At 34.0% G+C, this 18,803-nt stretch overlaps 1 protein-coding gene and 1 long non-coding RNA gene across 4 annotated transcripts in view; one reads left to right on the forward strand and one right to left on the reverse strand.

Moving 5' to 3' along the window:
* The window catches only part of LOC124106150 (uncharacterized), a 155,850-nt gene extending 147,193 nt beyond the window's left edge, over positions 1–8,657 (forward strand). Inside the window, exon 7 of the long non-coding RNA XR_009228557.1 lies at positions 6,209–8,657. This is a non-coding gene — a long non-coding RNA (uncharacterized LOC124106150). The remainder of the gene's footprint in view (positions 1–6,208) is intronic.
* The window catches only part of Arhgap15 (Rho GTPase activating protein 15), a 619,786-nt gene that overhangs the window by 441,658 nt on the left and 159,325 nt on the right, over positions 1–18,803 (reverse strand). The gene's annotated exons all lie outside the window — the stretch shown is intronic.

The following is an 18,803-nucleotide window of genomic DNA, read 5'->3' on the forward strand; positions in this document are numbered from 1 at the left end:
TGTGTAACATATATAACTTACAAATTCATTGGAATATTGAACTCCACAACCCAGAAGTAGTGCTTAATTCACAATAAGACAATTTTGACTTTAAAATTTCTAAGTCACACACTGTAATATTGTAAGATATTGTAGAAAGTAATGACAATATCCATCTATCAAGTGATCATAGTTTCCTATGGAGACAATTTTACACACATAGCTGAAGTTTAACATTACTTTCTGTATTTGTGTTTTTGTCACCTCTAACAAAGATAAATTGACAAAGCTAAGAAATTTGCTCTGTTTATTATGTTTTCTTCAAAACATATTATTACTGTGCAGACATGTAACAACTTTTTGATGATCTAATATCTAATGAGATGTGAAAATAATGCAAATATTAAGTCTCTTCATATATATTTTTTTCTTGGTGTTTGGTTATTAGATATGTCCCTTCAGAAACACCTCATCAATATTTGCCTCTTAGCATATTTAGAATTTGGTCAAAAATGGTCCAGTTTTTCTAAACACAAATTTCAGCAAAACCTATAAGAATAGTCTTAAAAGTTCATACTGAGGGCTTCACTCATGGAATTGAGTGTAAGCATTGCACAAACAACTTTAAGGTGTTTGTCTACATGGTTATTCCATCAACATCATGCTGTGTTGCTATATTTGTAGGATTAATGATTCCCTGTTAAGATATAAGTGCCAGAATGATTTATATGTAAGGCACCTGAGAATGCAGCAGTCTCCTTTTCTAAATCATATACAACTGGACACCATCTCTCATATGTCTGGGTTCTAGTCCTCAGAATGGAAGGGGATGAGATGTGTGCTGTTTCTGGGACAAGACTTTTAAGCAGCAGTAGTATGCTGTCTACACTCTGTCCTTGCACCTGCCAGATATGGGGAATAATAATGAGGCTTCAGGAGAAAGGACAGCTACAAGATGCAACAGGCCAGATCCCTGCCTAGTGGAGAGATGTCTAGCTAAGAAACATAATGTTCATGGGAATGTTATAATTCAAGATCCAAATGTCTGATTTGGTTAAATAATTATACATTTCTAGCCCATTTTTATAGGAGGTAGAAACACCAACATGTACACATTGAAAATCTTGCATGAATACCAAAATAAATACTTAATTATAACCCAGTTATAAAATGAAGTATATACAGTTTACCAAAGGTTAATATATGTGAAAATTATTATTACATAAGGGAGTTAATTAGGTATTAATCCTGCCTCACTAAGACCACATATGATCCTCTTCTGCTTCATTTTAATTTTTCATGTGCTAAATAAGTTGGCCAAACTGAATAATGCATAGCCATGTACCACAATAGCACAAACAGGCCTGGCTGCTTCTAACTAGGTATTGGGTTAGTAACACTTCTGTAAAAAGTCCCAAGACTTTCTGCCCCAAAGTGCTCAGTCTGTCTCTTAAAGAATATGCTGGATAGTTTGCCTTCATAGAATTCAATGTTTTTATCTTTATAATTTCTATCATTTAATTTATAAGATATTATTAAATAAAACGTACAAAACAAGAAGTGCCTTCCTAATACAGGAGTTTTAGAGACTTTTTTCTACAGAAGATAAAAAAAAGACTTGATTGATTTCTGCCTGAAAGATAGCAACCCTTCCTCTAACCCCTGCTATTTCTCAACCACCCATTCCAGTATACTTATTTCCAAAATATTCCATGATTATTTTCTAAGTAAAAAAAAAAATCAGTTGACCTGTCGTAATTCACTATATTTTTTTAAAAAAATTTTCACTACCTATAAGTCACGTGTTCATGGAAAACACATTTTACCACCAAATAACTCTTCAGATCCTCATTCTAGGTCTACAGATGTTTATTTTAAGAAAGTTTTCTCAACTTACAGGAAAATACAAAGAGAGAAAATACCTCAAAATGAAGTACAAGAAAGAGAAGTTTCAGATCCAGAGAAGACTAAGGAGATCTATACAATTTTGGGGAAAATTCATTGTGGAATTCAATTATCTCTCACACAGCAATATTCAATTAGGGCTGCTCAACAATAATATGTATTTCTAATGAGAGATCATAAGTAGGCATTATGTCAAATTATATATCTACAGGACATGGGAAAGAATGATAAATATTAAGAGGGTTTCCATCCAAAATGTTGGGTATTGTTACTTGATGCTTAAACAAGAAAATCTCAGCCCCTTGGAAGATGTAACCTAAACTAATTTTTCAGAGCCTAAAACTAATTACTCTAGATTCATAGAGAGCATTTGCGTGCTTATTTTAATTAGTATGCGCTTGTTCAAATATTTCTTACAATGGGTGTGTTGAGTAAAGTTTAATATTTTTTCAGACACTTCTCAGAGGAGGACATACAGTCAATCAACAAGTACATGAAAAAATGCTCAACATCTCTAGCTGTCAGAGAAATGCAAATCAAAACCACCCTAAGATACCATCTCACTCCAGTAAGATTGGCAGCCATTAGGAAGTCAAACAACAACAAGTGCTGGCGAGGATGTGGGGAAAAGGGTACACTTGTACATTGCTGGTGGGACTGCAGATTGGTGCAGCCAATTTGGAAAGCAGTATGGAGATTTCTTGGAAAGCTGGGAATGGAGCCACCATTTGACCCAGCTATTCCCCTTCTTGGTCTATTCCCTAAAGACCTAAAAAGAGCATGCTACAGGGACACTGCTACATCGATGTTCATAGCAGCACAGTTCACAATAGCAAGACTGTGGAACCAACCTAGATGCCCTTCAATAGACGAATGGATAAAAAAAATGTGGCATTTATACACAATGGAGTATTACTCTGCATTAAAAAATGACAAAATCATAGAATTTACAGGGAAATGGATGGCATTAGAGCAGATTATGCTAAGTGAAGCTAGCCAATCCCTAAAAAACAAATGCCAAATGTCTTCTTTGATATAAGGAGAGTAACTAAGATCAGAGTAGGGACGAAGAGCAGGAGAAGAAGATTAACATTTAACAGGGATGAGAGGTGGGAGGGAAAGGGAGAGAGAAGGGAAATTGCATGGTAATGGAAGGAGACCCTCAGGGTTATACAGTGGAGGGGGTAGAGAGAGAGGAGGGGAGGGGAGGGGAGAGGTGGGGAGGGGGGAGGGTGGAGGATGGGAAAGGCAGCGGAGCACAACAGACACTAATATGGCAATATGTAAATCAATGGATGTGTAACTGATGTGATTCTGCAATCTGTGTATGGGGTGAAGGTGGGAGTTCATAACCCACTTGAATCAAAGTGTGGAATATGATATGTCAAGAAATTTGTAATGTTTTGAACAACCCACAATAAAAAAATTAAAAAAATATTTTTTAATCCTAACTTTTAAATTTTGAACTAGAATTTAAGAAAACTAAGTTCTTATTTCTTTTTACAAAAGACTCATATTTATATTCTCTCTCTCTCTCTCTCTCTCTCTCTCTCTCTCTCTCTCTCTCTCTCTCTCTCTCATACCAGGGATTGAACCTAGGGGCACTTAACCAGCCCTTATTATATTTTATTTGGAGACAGGTTCTCACTAAGTTGATTATGGCCTCACTAAACTGCTGAGGCTGACTTTGAAGGTGTGATTCTCCTGCCTCAGCCTCCAGGAGAGGTGTGCACAACCATGTCCAGCTGATGCTTATATTCTGTTACTTGTTCTTATGATAAAGACAGAGGAAGAAAGGACCCAATAGCAATGTGACTAGCATACCAGTGTGGCAAAGTAAAAGTGGTAAAGATTTTAGAAGCTGAGAGAAGTATGTCCCAAAAAGGTTTTTGCCAAACACAAATTGACCACAAATAAACTTAACTTCCCAACACTTCAATTACCATATCTGTAAAAGGTGAATAAAAATTCTCATGGGGAGAATTTTCCATGTGCCTGTTAAAATAAGGAGTTGAATATAAAAGAAATAAGTGTATCTGCTATATTATTTATTATTTGAATTGTTTTGGTAATTTGACCTACTATATAAATTATTTTAATTTATTCCGAAGTATTGAGGTCCACATAAACTACTGCCACATGAGATAAAAGTCACACATGGGGATTTTATGAACACATTTTCTGATTAAAATTTTACCTAAAAGTAGTAGGAGACTGACATTAATAAGAACACTCAGTTTGTGTGGATTTGCTGAAGTGAGATTCAAATCGATTTAATGAGTTTAAGTTTGAAAAGTACCAACACGTCTTGGAAAATAATTATTAGGAATTTTCTTTATGGCACTAATTTTCCATTCACATGAATGAGGCTTAGTGAAGCTGTCATAATCATCTTGTAATGATACAAGTGGAAATTCTCAGAGATGATGTTATAATGATAAGGTAAAACAAAGTGCTATGAATACTATGGTGTACTAAGAGGATAATAAAGAGTTTCAGTATTATAAGATGCTAACTAGGGATTACATTCATTTGAGGTATAATCCTAACATTACCTTTTTACTAATTCAGCCATGACAAAATTCATAGTGGAAATTGTAGTACCAGGTTTTGTATAACATTACATATGTTGATGTGGTATTAAAGGACTGAGTGGGATCTAAATACCTTTTTTTCTTTTATTAGTTGATAAGAGAATACTTGTTAAGAAATCTGAAGATGAGTAAGAGACTCCCACTGGAGACATGATTTCCATATACCCAGCACAATATAATTTAAGAATTAAAATGGTAAACTATAAAGCAATGTAGAGGAATGACCTAAGCAAAAGATAGAAAACCGATTATGATTGTGCATAGTAAGTTTGCCACAAGATTAAATGAGATACTGTATGCAAATCACTTGACCTAGTAATTGGAAGCTTGGTTCTCAAACATACTGTTATCTTGTGAATTTCTGTTTGTTTGTTTTTTGGTACCAGGGATTGAACTCAGAGACACTCAACCATTGAGCCACATCCCCACCCCTATTTTGTATTTTATTTAGAGATAGGGTCTCACTGCATGAGACCTCACTTTTGAGGTGGTGCCTCACTTTTGCTGAGGCTGGTTTTGAACACACAATCCTCCTGCCTCAGCCCCCAAGTTGCTGGGATTACAGGTGTGCACTACCATGCCCGGCTGTATTTTTTTGTAGTTATTATTTTTTTTTATTGCATATAATGAAGTATTCAGATTTTATACTAAGGCTAACTTGGATATAAAACTTCATTAGTAATTGTAGTCATTAGCTGGTGTGGTTTAGGAGACTTGAGGAAAGTTAAAAGGAGACTTGGCCCATTCTCTTTTTTAGAGTAATTATCAGTGAGACTGATGACAGATTTTCTCACTGTGTTTCTTAGACTCAGCACAAACAGACTGAAATAGGAGGGTGTAATGGTAAGAAAGACACAGTGTCACCTGAAAATGCTTTGAGTTGCTGCTTTTATTAAAAAATAAAACCAGTTTTTCACCCAGAGAAAGTAAGGGAGAAGAAGGTAGAAATCATGGTTAAGCAAGTAGAGAAAAATCTGTATAACTGCTGCAAAATCTACCCAGCAGAGTTATTAAGAAGGTACCTGCACTGTGGGCTTTGAAGGAGAGGGAAGAGTTCCAGAGTCACCTACTGAATACTGTAGACTCAGTACCACAGATGGAGTTCCTTGCCCTATGGACAGCATGAGAACTTCTGATCTCTCAACACAAATGATCAATCTTGTAATCTGTCCACTTATTACTGAAACTATCCTGGTTATCAGTATAACTACCTTAATTTGGATATAAATTGCCTCATTTCCTGCCAGAGGTGCTGAAATAATAGTAATAGTAATAATAATAATAATAATAATAATATCAATTTAAACAGATTCATTCAATTTTTGGAAAGGCAGTCTGAGATGAGAATTTTTCTATCTTTTTCACTTTGGATACTAGCTTTTCAATCTATAATATAATTATCCAAATAGAAGAAACAGAAACACATTAACTAAAAGCAAAGAATATTCCCTGAAAATCAGAACTCTTGAGATCCCCATGTCATAGACCAAAACCCTCTGAGGTTTGGATTTGTTTTTCACTAAAGCCTAACTCTTTATCCAAAAACTTCTAAGAAATTATCTAACTAGATTGCTTCTACCTAGGAAAATACACTCATGGTAGACACACATAGCAACAGTTTAGATTCTATTATGCTATTGCATTGAAAAGCAACTTCCCAATAGTTATTCACCTTCTACACCACCCAGCAATATGCTCATTAAAGCTGTTTTTCTTTCTTGTAAATACAGGTGTCGAATGCATCAAAAGAGCAGAAGTGCATCTCCAAAAATTGAATGAATCTGTGCCGTTCCTTGTCAATTTCGTGCTGCCTACAGTAACACTATAACTGAAAACAGCAATGATGTCACTGGAAGTGCTCTGTTATGACAAAGAACAACAGTAACAGTCAGAGGTGGCTCCTAAGAGAATTCACAATCCACTCGAAGTCCTCCATGGGCTCATCCTTTGATTTGAAGAAGGAATGAAATATTCTTTGCATGAGAGAGGAGAGATGGGAAGTGATACCTAAGGATGGTCAGTTCCTCTAAAGATAGATACATGACAGGGTGAACACTGATATATTTCTTAGGTTGTCTGTAACTAGCTCTGGGGGCCCAAAGATGTAGTGATGGCTGTGAAGGACATTCCTTAACTGTCACACTTGTTGCAATGAGTGGAAGGTGGCATTTGTTTGGAAATCCCTCCCCAGCCTTTGTTCCCAGAACCCAGCATTCATTTCCCTGTGCCTACATACGTAGTTCCTTAGATAAACACTACTACTGCAACAAATCATGGAGTGCCAGGCCTTACCAGATGGTCACATAGAATTAAAAATATATGCAAGAAAATAAGTTCTAAAGTAAAAATGTATCAAGATATAACTCTCACTAATTCCTAAAATTGCCTGCTATTATATCCATGCTGCTACAGTCTTTATCCACTCGAATTTTTGTTTCTATCATCCTTCTTTGAAATCCTCTGTACTTCTCTAGTCATGAAATCCTGCCATTTATTAAGGACAAGCTGAAGTCTCACCACCTTCATCAACTCCTTCCTCACTATCCATGCCTAGTGAGATAACCTTTCTGAAATCCCACTGTCTTTTGTCTTCTAATCATGATTGTCCTTTCCAGCCATTTTATATTCTTCTCCTTAATAGAATCTAACTTCCTGGATAGTGGAGTCCACTTTAAAATTCTTCCTGTGCTGAACCCATTGACAAGGTAGGAAATATCCTGTAGAGGAAAGAACAGGAACTTTGGAGTCCTCAAGCTAGAAGTGCATTATATGTAATTATAAACTGTAACCTAAGCCAAGTCTAATTAGAGGAAGTTTCTTTCAGGAAGAAACTCTTCCCTCTATCTTCCCCCTTTCTTTTCAAATGACATTTTTTTTCTATTTTTTCATAGGGATTAATATACTCTGATGAAATTAAGCTTCCTAGATATGAATCAGGATTTGAATGGGTATGATTCTGGGAAATTTACTCACTTCCGTTTGCCTCAGTATCCCCAAGTATAAAACAGCTTTAAAATTTGCCTTTAGCATCAGTTAGCACCACTGTCCTTAGTTAATATCCTGAATGTTTAAAAAAATACTATTCAGGCTAAAGTGCTTAAAACAATGTCCTACATATAATGAGTGCTTAATCAACACTGGCTATTATTTTATAAAAAAATTCTTTTGATTAGTATTCAATTAAATTGTCCTGGTTTTTCGCCAAGTAGACTTACACTTGGTTGAATTTAGAACCAGCTTGCAGGCTGAAAACCAACAATCTAGCAACAAAATTTGTTTGGTCTACCTTGCACAGGACATAGTTATTGCTGGGAAATAGCTGAGCCCCACACACTATACTTTTCAGTCCTCTCCCCTTGCTTTCTAATAGTGAGTTCTTGCAGAAGAGAAATAAGCAGAAGTTATAAGTGTCACTTCTAGTCCAACTATGCCCCGCTCTCTTCTTCATTCTTCTTTTACTGGATTGATGCTAATAAGCACAGTGATCTGAGAAGACACATGTTAAAGATACTAGGTCCATTAGATGGTTAGAAAGCCTGGGTCTCTGATTTAGTGTCTTCAAAAAAGCAGTCTACCAATCAACAATATCCATATTAGACTTTACATGAGTGTCAAATAAAACTCTCTCCTGTTGGATCCATTATCTACTTTTTTTTCAGCAACTAGTATCATCCTAACATGTTGCCATTGGTAAGTTAGAGAGAAGATGACTCATCTTACCAAAAGTTAATCATTAATTTATAAAAATAAAAAGAAGCACCAAGAAAAAAATATGTGGTGATATTTTCCTGTTTACATGATGTTTTTATTTCAAGAAAATTGTGTTAAGCTTGCATAATAGCCTGCCAGTTCTAATCATCCATAAATTTAAATGTTCTGGGTTCAGGAGTGCATGATAGAGTAGAGACTCTGTGAAGTAAGGTCCTTATTAAGAAGATCCAGTTATGGAGGAAGAAAAGCTTGGAGGAAATGGTAATTTATCACTGTAACAAACACCAGAGGAATTTTAAGTGAAGAAATTGTGTAAGACCTTTGAGTTGTCTTCAGAGCTCTAATGAATGTTTCTTAAGGTGTAATTAAAGTCTTATGGATTGATTCAAATACGCATTTGTGATTTTTCTGTTATTTTACTTTTAAGTATATAATTTGAAGACTGAATAGGCAAAAAAAAAAAAAAAACAGAATTACTTCAAGTTCTTTGTATTAATTACCCTTCACCAAATAATATCTAAACTTAGATTTGTACTTGAAAGACCCACCATTAGGCTATCCTTTCAACACTTAATATTTGCAATACATCTATTACCTATAGTTACTTTCCAGAATGCTCACTTGTAAGATCTGTAGCTGAGAAACTTTCAGTCCCTGTCTTTCATCAGGTGCTTAATGAATTGTGCTTCATTAAGAAAACCTGACATCTTGGATTCAATGCCATGATTTAAAACTCCAATATCAGTGTTAATCTGCCCTGTGCCAAAATGAATACAAATAACACTATTTAGTGGTGCAAAATATATAAGTTTAGAGGTAGCCTTTGTCAGGTGGGCCGCTAACATCTACAAGTAACAAGAAAATATATGTTAGGATACACATACATGCATGCAGATGTCTAAATAATTAACAACTGTAAATCCAACTGAGAAACTTACATGACTTTAAGAAAAGTCATTTTCAAAATAATTTCATTTGTTATTAAAATTAAATGTGCTAATACTTGATAAGCTTTTGAAACCATACCTGACACATCAAGAGAACACAATAAATGTTAGTTGTTAATGATGATGACTACTTTCTCTCCACAAAAGCACTACTTCATGAATAAATGGCTCAGTGAATAAGTATTAAGTCATGAGGTTTTTCTGAACCCTGGAGCACCATCTTGATTAATGAAACATTGTATAAGAGAATGGCATCAATACCACCAGACTTTTACCCAGGGTGGTAGTTAGTGCATGCCTGTAAACACTGTGACTCTGTAGGCTGAGGTAGGAGGTCCACACATCTGAGGCCAGCCTCAGCAACTTAGCAAGAGCCTGTTTCAAAAAAATAAGAATAAAAAGGACTGGGGACATAATTCTTCAGTAGAGTGCCACTGGCTTCACTCTCCAGTATCAAAAACAAAACAAAACAAACCTCCAGACCCAAAATGTATTCCAAAGTAACTAGAACAAAAAAAAAAAAAAAAGAAAGAAAGAAAAAAAAAAGATTTTAGGAAGTGGAACTTTTAAGTGTATTAATTTTGAAATAAGTTTAAAAATGAGAATTATATAATAATTTATTTAAATTTTACACTTATATTGAGATAACCTAAGTGAAATCTAAATGCTGAACAAAGAGTTTGAAGAAAAAAGTGATTAAAATCGGTAATTCTGGTACCATTGGCTTAATATTTTGGCTTAAAATGTTATCACTTAAAACTAATGGGGTCAATATATATTTCTAGAAACAATCAAAAACAGCTTCCAGAGTATATTTATGCTTCCTAGCACTGCTAAAATTAATGGTCTTATAAAATTCCTATTATAAGAATGTTTTCAGGAATTGAAAAATATGCCATAAATTATTTTGCATAAATAATTATTTGTAAAAATCAATGACTATTTTAAAGTTTTGAATCTAAGAAAAAGATTTTTTTAAAGTGCTTTGGAAGTGATTTATGAAAAAAGTCACCCTTATTTCTATTATAATAATTTTTTAAAGGACCATCTTTTCTATTAAAAATTTTAATTTAATTTTACAGGCTGTTACTCTATAAATAGAACGATTCATTTTAAATGGACAAGGTGAAGTATACAAATGACATTATTAGTGTTGCTACTAACAAGTTTTGAACTATGCATACTTATACATAAATAAAATGAAACCAAAGTAGATACAAATCTTAAGAGTAAATGAATATTAGGGTGGCATTCCTATTATTTCCCTAGCTCAAGGTACAAATGGATCAAAATAATTGAGTAATATTGGCATCTTCCTGCACTATATATGAAAAATACATTGGTTAAATAATTAAACTTTAAAACATCAGCAGCAATACTTATATAAAAACTCTTAGATTTATTATATTTTTTATAGTGTTCTAAATTGTGGGTTGGAATCTAATGCTTACTTCAAGTATATGATGAAATTGATAAATCATCACAAAACCAAACAGCTGTATTTTGAAGTAAGAATGCCCTACTTACAGGACAGATAAGCCAAATATTATTCCAATTCATTATTTGGTGGCACTTAGTTACATCTGTCCATCAACACCACGAGAAACACCAATTGGAGAGGGGGATACAACTTTTCATATGTGTTTTAAAATTTCCCATCTTCCAAAATATATATTTTTAAATTTTCAATATGTTATGTCTACCTAGTTAAATTTATCCAGTATCTTAGGTACAACTTTAAAAGATATTGAATTCCTTTGCTAGGAATATACTTTTTAATGATAGTTTAAGCTCTAGTCTTGGTGGTAAGAAAGTGGGAAATAATAGTATGAATAGATATAAAGCAAAGGTTCAATCCTAATGCATTTTAATGCAAACCAATTCATCCTAAATACAATACTTCCCTACACATTTGCTCAGTCAATGCTAACCTGTACCAGCTCTTAACAAAAGAGGCAAGACAAAAAGAATGTGGGGTTCTGTCTGAATTGTCTGACATCTGCCAGAGTACTTCTCCTAGATTGTTATTGGGAGTCTCTGAAGAGAATGCAACAGATAATAATGCATTGTAAGTCCTTTAGACTTAGGGAAGAAGATATTACATAGACACATACACTCACATTTTTAAAACTATCATTTGATTTTGAACTGTCATACAAAATGCTTTCTGTCATAGCATTTAACATTAAAAGGATAATTATTATTTTTAAAATTATCAGTTAAAATTTTAAATAAATTTAAAAAAACATAAGTAAAGGTATGTGTGTGTATGTGTGTGTGTGTGTGTGTGTGTGTGTGTAGTGTGTATCTTCTATTTTTCTAAAGATTTTAAGGCAGAATGTTTTACATATTTTCTTATTCATGGTCATCCACAATCACTGCAAAATATTTAATCTACTTACTTGAAGACTGGAAGTCTTTTATACATTGTATTGTTGATAGAAATGATGAATCCAGGTCAAAATTATCTAGGGTTTCCAGGCTAGATTTGCTAGGGACTTCTTATTCTGCTCTCACTGATAATACTCTACTTTTTTAAACCTAGACTTTGGGCATTCTATCCTGATCAGCTCAATGCCAATTAAAGGACAAGGCTTCTCAGACAAGTCTTTCATGCTTCTTGGTTATGTCCACCCACTCTTATCTGATGCTATTCTTCTCTACCTAGTTACTTTCTACCATCCCAGATCTGTCTAATAACCTGTGTACTTCCCTCATTTCTGAATACCCTCTGTCTTCCCATCCCAACCCACAGGAGCCATCCATCATTAAAACTAAGTGAACCTTAGGATGACCCAGAACAGTTCACAGTCATGTTCTTTAGCTCAGACTCTTCCAACTTGTGTTTTCATAATTACATGCTAATTGCTTATGTCCAAATGAGGTCACAAAAGTACATGGGCTAAAACAACTCTTAGGGAGTATTTTATTTGGTATACATAGTTTGTAATATTTTTTAAAAAAATTCTAATACTTAAAATCAAGGAGTTTCATATGAGAATCCATATTTTTTTTCCTGGAAATAAACAAAGGACTTGGCAACACCTTTCCACATTTCTACATTCACCAATAGCAGTTGCTCAATTTTTAGTTTGGACCAACAAATACCAGTTTGCAATTGTCACCACTTTCTATTTTTCTTAAACCATACCACTTTATCCCTTTACATTAACCAGCAATATATATTTCAATTTGTGGTGTCTACTTTAATATTTCTGAATGTGGTTTTGTTGTTTAGCTCTTATTCCTCAGTGCCTACATTGTCTGTGTTACTAAACCTCAACCAACTCACCTTCACCATCCTCTTTCTCTACTCCTCCTCCTCCCTGAACACAAATGGTGGGTATGTCATGGAGCTGTGTTGACTGAGTCACTAGACAGTTTGCTATCTGCTCTGAGCTTGACTGTCACTTCAGAGTTAATCACATTGCACTCTGACAATTTCATTAACTATTCAGATTGGTTGTAAAATCCTTGAAGATAGGAACTCCAACTATTTATGCTTCTGTAGAACCAGTAACTACATTTGTCTGAGTGTCTATTAATAGTCCATTCATTTAGCTATTTATTCAAAGTTTTTATTGAAATACGATTTCAAAGAAATGGATTTTTTCAAGTTGTTTGGTGCTATATAGTATAGGAAAACTAGCCAGGTTCAGTGGCTTTAAAACAATTCTTATTCCTCTTTTTTTTACAATTTATCTTTGGCCTTTACCTGAAGGTATATGAAAGCCATCAAGTAGGAATTGAAAGTGTAGGGAATGAGAATAATGCATCACACCTTTGTAAAGAAGACACCAGATTTGAAGGTTCTTTACTTCAGTTTTACATAAACATCTCAGAACAATCGAGAAGCTAGGACAGTGCATACTGCAATGCCTGGGTACAACTGGGTGGATAAAAGGAAAAGAGCTTTGACTCTTTGCAGCTTATGTCCTTCTTTCCAACCAGGGTTTTCAGCCCTATAAACTGCTATCGTGTGTACTGACTTGCACAAAGATTTGAAATTCATCAAACAGACAAAGTGTATATTTAATACTCACATGAGGGAATACAGAATGCCTTTCAATACATCAAACTCCTAAACCTTTTACATCCTTCATTTTTAAGCTACATGGATTTTGATTTGTACAATTTTAAAAATATTCTGAAGCCTAGTCAATCTAACAGTAAAAAGCACTGTTGCACAGTAAGAAATCAAGAAATACAATTCAGCAAACCTGGTATAGTTGGTCCCCAGGGAAGCTTTGTTCCAATTCGGTTTGTCATAGCCCAGATCCATCATGTCATGCTAGCCTAACTTACTACTACTGTCTTTCATTTTTTTCCCCATTTTTGGCACACTCCAACTATTTTCTGTTAAACTAGTGCTGTCACAAGAAAACATATAAAAATGCTCTTTTGCAAACACACTGTTTGGTTTTCTCCTGAACTCTCCAGAGCTACGGATTTCTCTCACTGTCTTCATCAGGGCTGAATGCTGACAGATCACTGAACCTTACTGTCAGTGGTGACAGGCTTGATGCTGTTTTGTGCAAGGTGGAAAAAAATAATAATAAAAAAGGTTTCTGTGCCTTGCATCTAGAAGGTCCCTCATTCAACAACAAAGGCTTATGTTCAAAGATGATTAGCTTAAAGGCATTTCAGAGATTTCTGATTGTAGCAGCAGTTGGGTGTCTTGCTACTGGGTGAAATATGTATTCCCCCGAGAACAAAGGCAGCAGCAATCCTCTTCTGCTAAGATGGCACCTTTAATAATTCCATGTATTTATCAGTATTTGTGTCAAGATCTTAGGGATTTTGCCCTTCAGGTGAAACTAAGAGTAGATGGAATGGATAGGGTCTTAAACATTCCTCTAAGGTATCTGCAGAAAGAAAAAAAAAATGTCCCAAGGTATGTAATGGAATGAGAAGAAAATATTTCTTTGGATGAAAATGTACACAGCACAGAAAAATACCTCCAAGGTTTCTAAAGCGGAGAGTGCCTTTAGGTTATTCAGAAAGCCCCAAGATAAGCTATTGCTCAAAAAATTTTATGGCACTGTTTTTTTCAAGTTTCAATCAAGTAAATCTGAAGAACTGTAGCTTTTAAAAAGTTAAAACTGAAAAATGGTAAACTTAGTTTTCTTTTCAAATAGAATCTACAAGCTCTGCATGTGCTGTTGCCATGGATTTTTCCTGCATAACCATTCTGCATATTGTGTACGTGATTCCAAAGGAAAAATGGACAGACTGTGTTAGGAGGTGTAGGATGTGCACAAGACTTAGCTGAGTGTGCATACATATGAATGACACTCTCCCTGTGGCCTGTGGCCCATAATGACACCTTCTGTCACCATCTGAGTCCAATTTATGCACTACTGAATCACATGGCACTTTTCCCAAGTGGGTTGCATTGGGCTTGGCACTTCCCACTTTGCATCAAATGCAGAGCCTTCACACTATGTGTGCAAATGTGTGTAAGCTGTAGTACTATGAGGAATACCAGGGACTTGGGGAGACCAGTTTTCAAAGAAAGACTTTGGTACAATATCCAAAAAAAAAAAAAATGATAAAAATCAATCTGATGAAAAGAGCTCTGTCAACTGACATTGAAGATACATCCTTCAAGGGTGAATCCAGCCTGGGAGTTAGCCTCTTCTAGAGAGACAGACAAAGCAAAAGTCTCAGACATTTCTTTATCTGAGATCAGAAGCCTATGATTCCATCCTCTCTTCTTTGTTTGGGGAGATGGACTTTCAATGTCACAAATGGGATATCAGCTATTTTATTGGTGGCAGGTTAATGCCCTAAGGTCTGACTTCAAGTCTACAGTGAAATCAAAGAGAGGACAAGAGAAAGGGAAAAAAGTACCTTTCATAAATAACTCCAGGAACAGATAAGTATATTAAGTCTAATCTCCCCATTTTTTTTTGATGGGGGGTGTGTAGTCACATTTAACTGAAGTCAAATCAGACTCACTTTGATAACTAATACTTTTTTTTAAAAGAACTGTTTTTGTAAGTTGTAGATGGGCACAATACCTTTATTTTATTTATTTATGTTGTATTGAGAATGGAACCCAGTGTGTCACGCATGCAAGACAAGCACTCTCCCACTGAGCCACAACCCCAGCCCAACTAATACACTGTTATCAGACAAAATTTATATCAACATTTGACAAAAATAAGCTACATAAATACACATGGCCTGGCAACTCTAGTAATATGGAATATGCTTATTTTAGTTTAAGTAATAGAAGTATACATTTGTTCATTTTATTGTTTCACTCACAAAAAAAAAAAAAAACTATATTTCAAGGAAAGAGCATGTGTTTAGCATGCATGAGGACCTGAATTCAAACCCAATCTCCAAAAATAAATAAATAATAAAAATCTCAGGTTAAGCCATTCCTCTAGAACTTTGGACTACTAAAAATTATCCATTTTAGTTCAGGATATGCTCTATGGGTCTAATTATACATTTTAAAAAATGAAACAAAACAACAAGCTTATGGCTCTCTGCCTATTAATTTCTGTTTTATTAATATCTTTGATTCCTGCATTGCTACAGATATTCCATTTTTCTCTCTATTATTTTATTCTTAAAACCACAGCAATCTTTCCATAGAAGAAAACAAAAGGAAACAGTACATTTAATTCTGTAGAAATTCATAACAAATATACATACATATGCACACAGATGTTGATACACATAAATGTGAACATAAATTCATGTTATAGTTATGCTAGACTCAGATAAAGTTGACAAATTAAGAAGGAAAAATTAAAAAGAAATTCCAAAATTTAAAATTATTACATTCACATTGTCCCCATGTTTTGTGTGTCTGTGTGTGTAAACGAATAGAGGAAAAATATCTAATAAGAAGTTGGCAAAGTACATTATTATTTATTAGAAAGAAGATTCTGGATTGGCATTAAAAAAAACAGAAATTCAGGCTTTAGTTTTGATGTTTTTTCCTGGTTGTGAGATGCTAAAGATGGCTATGCATTTCCATGAACTCTTCTCATCATTAATAATGTAATGTCACCACTTTTAACAAAAGGACATTGTGCCCATTAAAAGTTGTATTTCATATAGAAATGCTTTGCAAACTCAAATACACTCAGCAAATATATATGAGAAAGATTAAATCATAACACTGAGATTTTATTCAAAAAGTTATGGGATATTTGGAGTAGACATTGTTTTCTTTCATAATTTTGTGCATCATGAATTTTCATTTCAGTTTTCAGAGGATTTTTAAGTTTTTGCTAAAGTCAACATTTAAAAATATTACATGGATGTAAAATTATTTTATCTACATTTAAAGAGTATATGATGATTTGATGTTTCAGTTTTCATGGATAACTTGTCTTGTTCAAATACACCATAGTTAGAGTTTTATTAGGATTGGAAAGAATTATACCAACATATATTCATGGACTGATTTCAACTGTATGGAATATGCAGATCTCACTCTAAATATAGTTTTTTAAGTGTTCTGAATTGCTTATACCAAAATCTGAAGTACGATATACTGACAGTCAATGTGAACTTAGTTTCTCAATTTAAAGAAGTCCTTACAAAAGTGTCCTTACAAAATATTAGATGTTTTCTAATTCAAAAAGTGAATGCATAGGTCCATGGCAACTCTAAGATATTTTTTTACTTTATATTTTATTTTGTAATATATGAAATCAGAATGTATTACCATTCATAGTACACATATAGAACATAATTTTTCATATCTCTGGTTGTACATAAAGTAGAGTCACATCATTCATGTCTTCATACATATTCTTAGGGTAATGATGTCCATATCATTCCACCATCTTTCCTACTCCCATTCCCATTCCTTTCCCCTCCCTCCCTTTGCCCTATCTAGAGTTCATCTAATCCTCCCATGCCCCCCTACCCTGACCACATTATGAATCAGCATCCTTAAATCAGAGAAAACATTTGGCATTTGTTTTTTGGGGATAGGTTAACTTCACTTACCATTATATTCTCCAACTCTATCCATTTACTTGCAAATGCCATGATTTTATTCTCTTTTAATATTGAACAATATTCCATTGTGTATATATACCACATTTTCTTTATTCATTCATCTCCTGAAGGGCATCTAGTTCGGTTCCACAGTTTAGCTATTTTTAAAGCCTTTATGCTTTTAGTATTTCATACAATGTCTCTTCCACTTTTATTCTAAAGAGGTTTTATTTATTTATTTGTATGGGTGGATCATAATTACTCATAATAGCAAGATTCAATACATCATATTCATAATGCACATAACATAATTTGAGCAATCTTTAAGATATTTCCAATCAAACCAATTAGATACCTCACTTATGTAGAGAAGGTATTAAAGTAAAAGTCTATTTTTATAGCACACATAACACAAGTTTGATATTACTTATTGTCACTCAACTAATTTATAGTTAATGTGGATTTGCACTAATACTCTGAATGTTTAAATACATAACCATAAACAGGGTTTTATATGCTTATGTTTTCATTTCCTTTGTTTAAAAACATATACTTTGGAATATATGAGGGGGAAAAACCTATTGAATCAGTGAAGTTTTCATAGTTGTTCATTTTCTCAACAAGTATTTGGTTTACAAGTAAAAATCCTAAGTGTAGATGTACTAAAACTAATTTTCAATTTTGTAAGTAACTATTGAATGAGTTGTAGGTACCTCATTTTATTTGCACGTCTTTTTTATGTCTTAAGAGACCATGTCATAGGATTGCTGTACATCATCAGCATATCATCTATTTTTATCTCAATCTCCAATAATTTGAGGAGTTTGCATATTTACCTCCAAAAGTTTATTAAAACAACTGTGTTATTAACATAAATGTTTATCTTACCTAAAAAACAGAAGAAAGTAAGACTTAGAGGCATGAGGACAGCATATTTCACCGAAAGCCACCATTGTTAGGCTGGAAATATACTTCTCATGGTTTGGAAAATCTTGAAGGAATATATAATCTGACACTCATTTGTAAAGAAGCAGGATAACTCTTTCTAGTTCCTCACTATTTTTATTCTCTAATTTAGAATGTATGACCTTAATTTCAGGTTTTGTGGCTTAATGTTGGTTATTTCACCAATGAAACTAGTTTAGCTTTATGTTTTCTAGGACACTATGCTGAGTAGCCCAAAATTTTGGAATGGCTAGAATAGCTCAACTCTGTTATCTATGAAAGCTTTATCATTATCATTATTATTATAACCAATAATATTTGTTATTTTTCACTTATTTTTATTTTTTCATACTGCCTTTTAGCTCAGTTACTGCATAGTACTCATGAAATGGCAACCCCTTGAGAAATACTCACATACAAACTTCCTCCTGCTTCCAGAAAGTAAAATTTTGTTTAAGAGTTAACAATGTCTATTTTCACTACAAAATTGATATTTAGGTTTTCCTTTGAAAAACCTGATCTGGGAAAACGAGGCCTATTTTTCTGAATGATGGCCATTAGGTGTCACCCAGTCACAAGAAGACAAAGGTTTCCAGTCCCTACAGCTGTGCCTGCTCCAAGGCACCTGTATGTTCACTCCTGGATCTTGTATATAACATGAGTTCTCAGAGGTTTCAAATATGGGCAATTGGAAACATTTTTCTATTCTTGAAAATAAAATGGAAATCAGGAGAAGGATATGGTTTCTGGC

Source organism: Marmota monax, unplaced genomic scaffold (assembly GCF_021218885.2).
Source record: "Marmota monax isolate L192 unplaced genomic scaffold, Marmota_monax_Labrador192_F-V1.1 WCK01_AAM20220418_F8-fsc00034, whole genome shotgun sequence".
NCBI lineage: Eukaryota > Metazoa > Chordata > Mammalia > Rodentia > Sciuridae > Marmota > Marmota monax.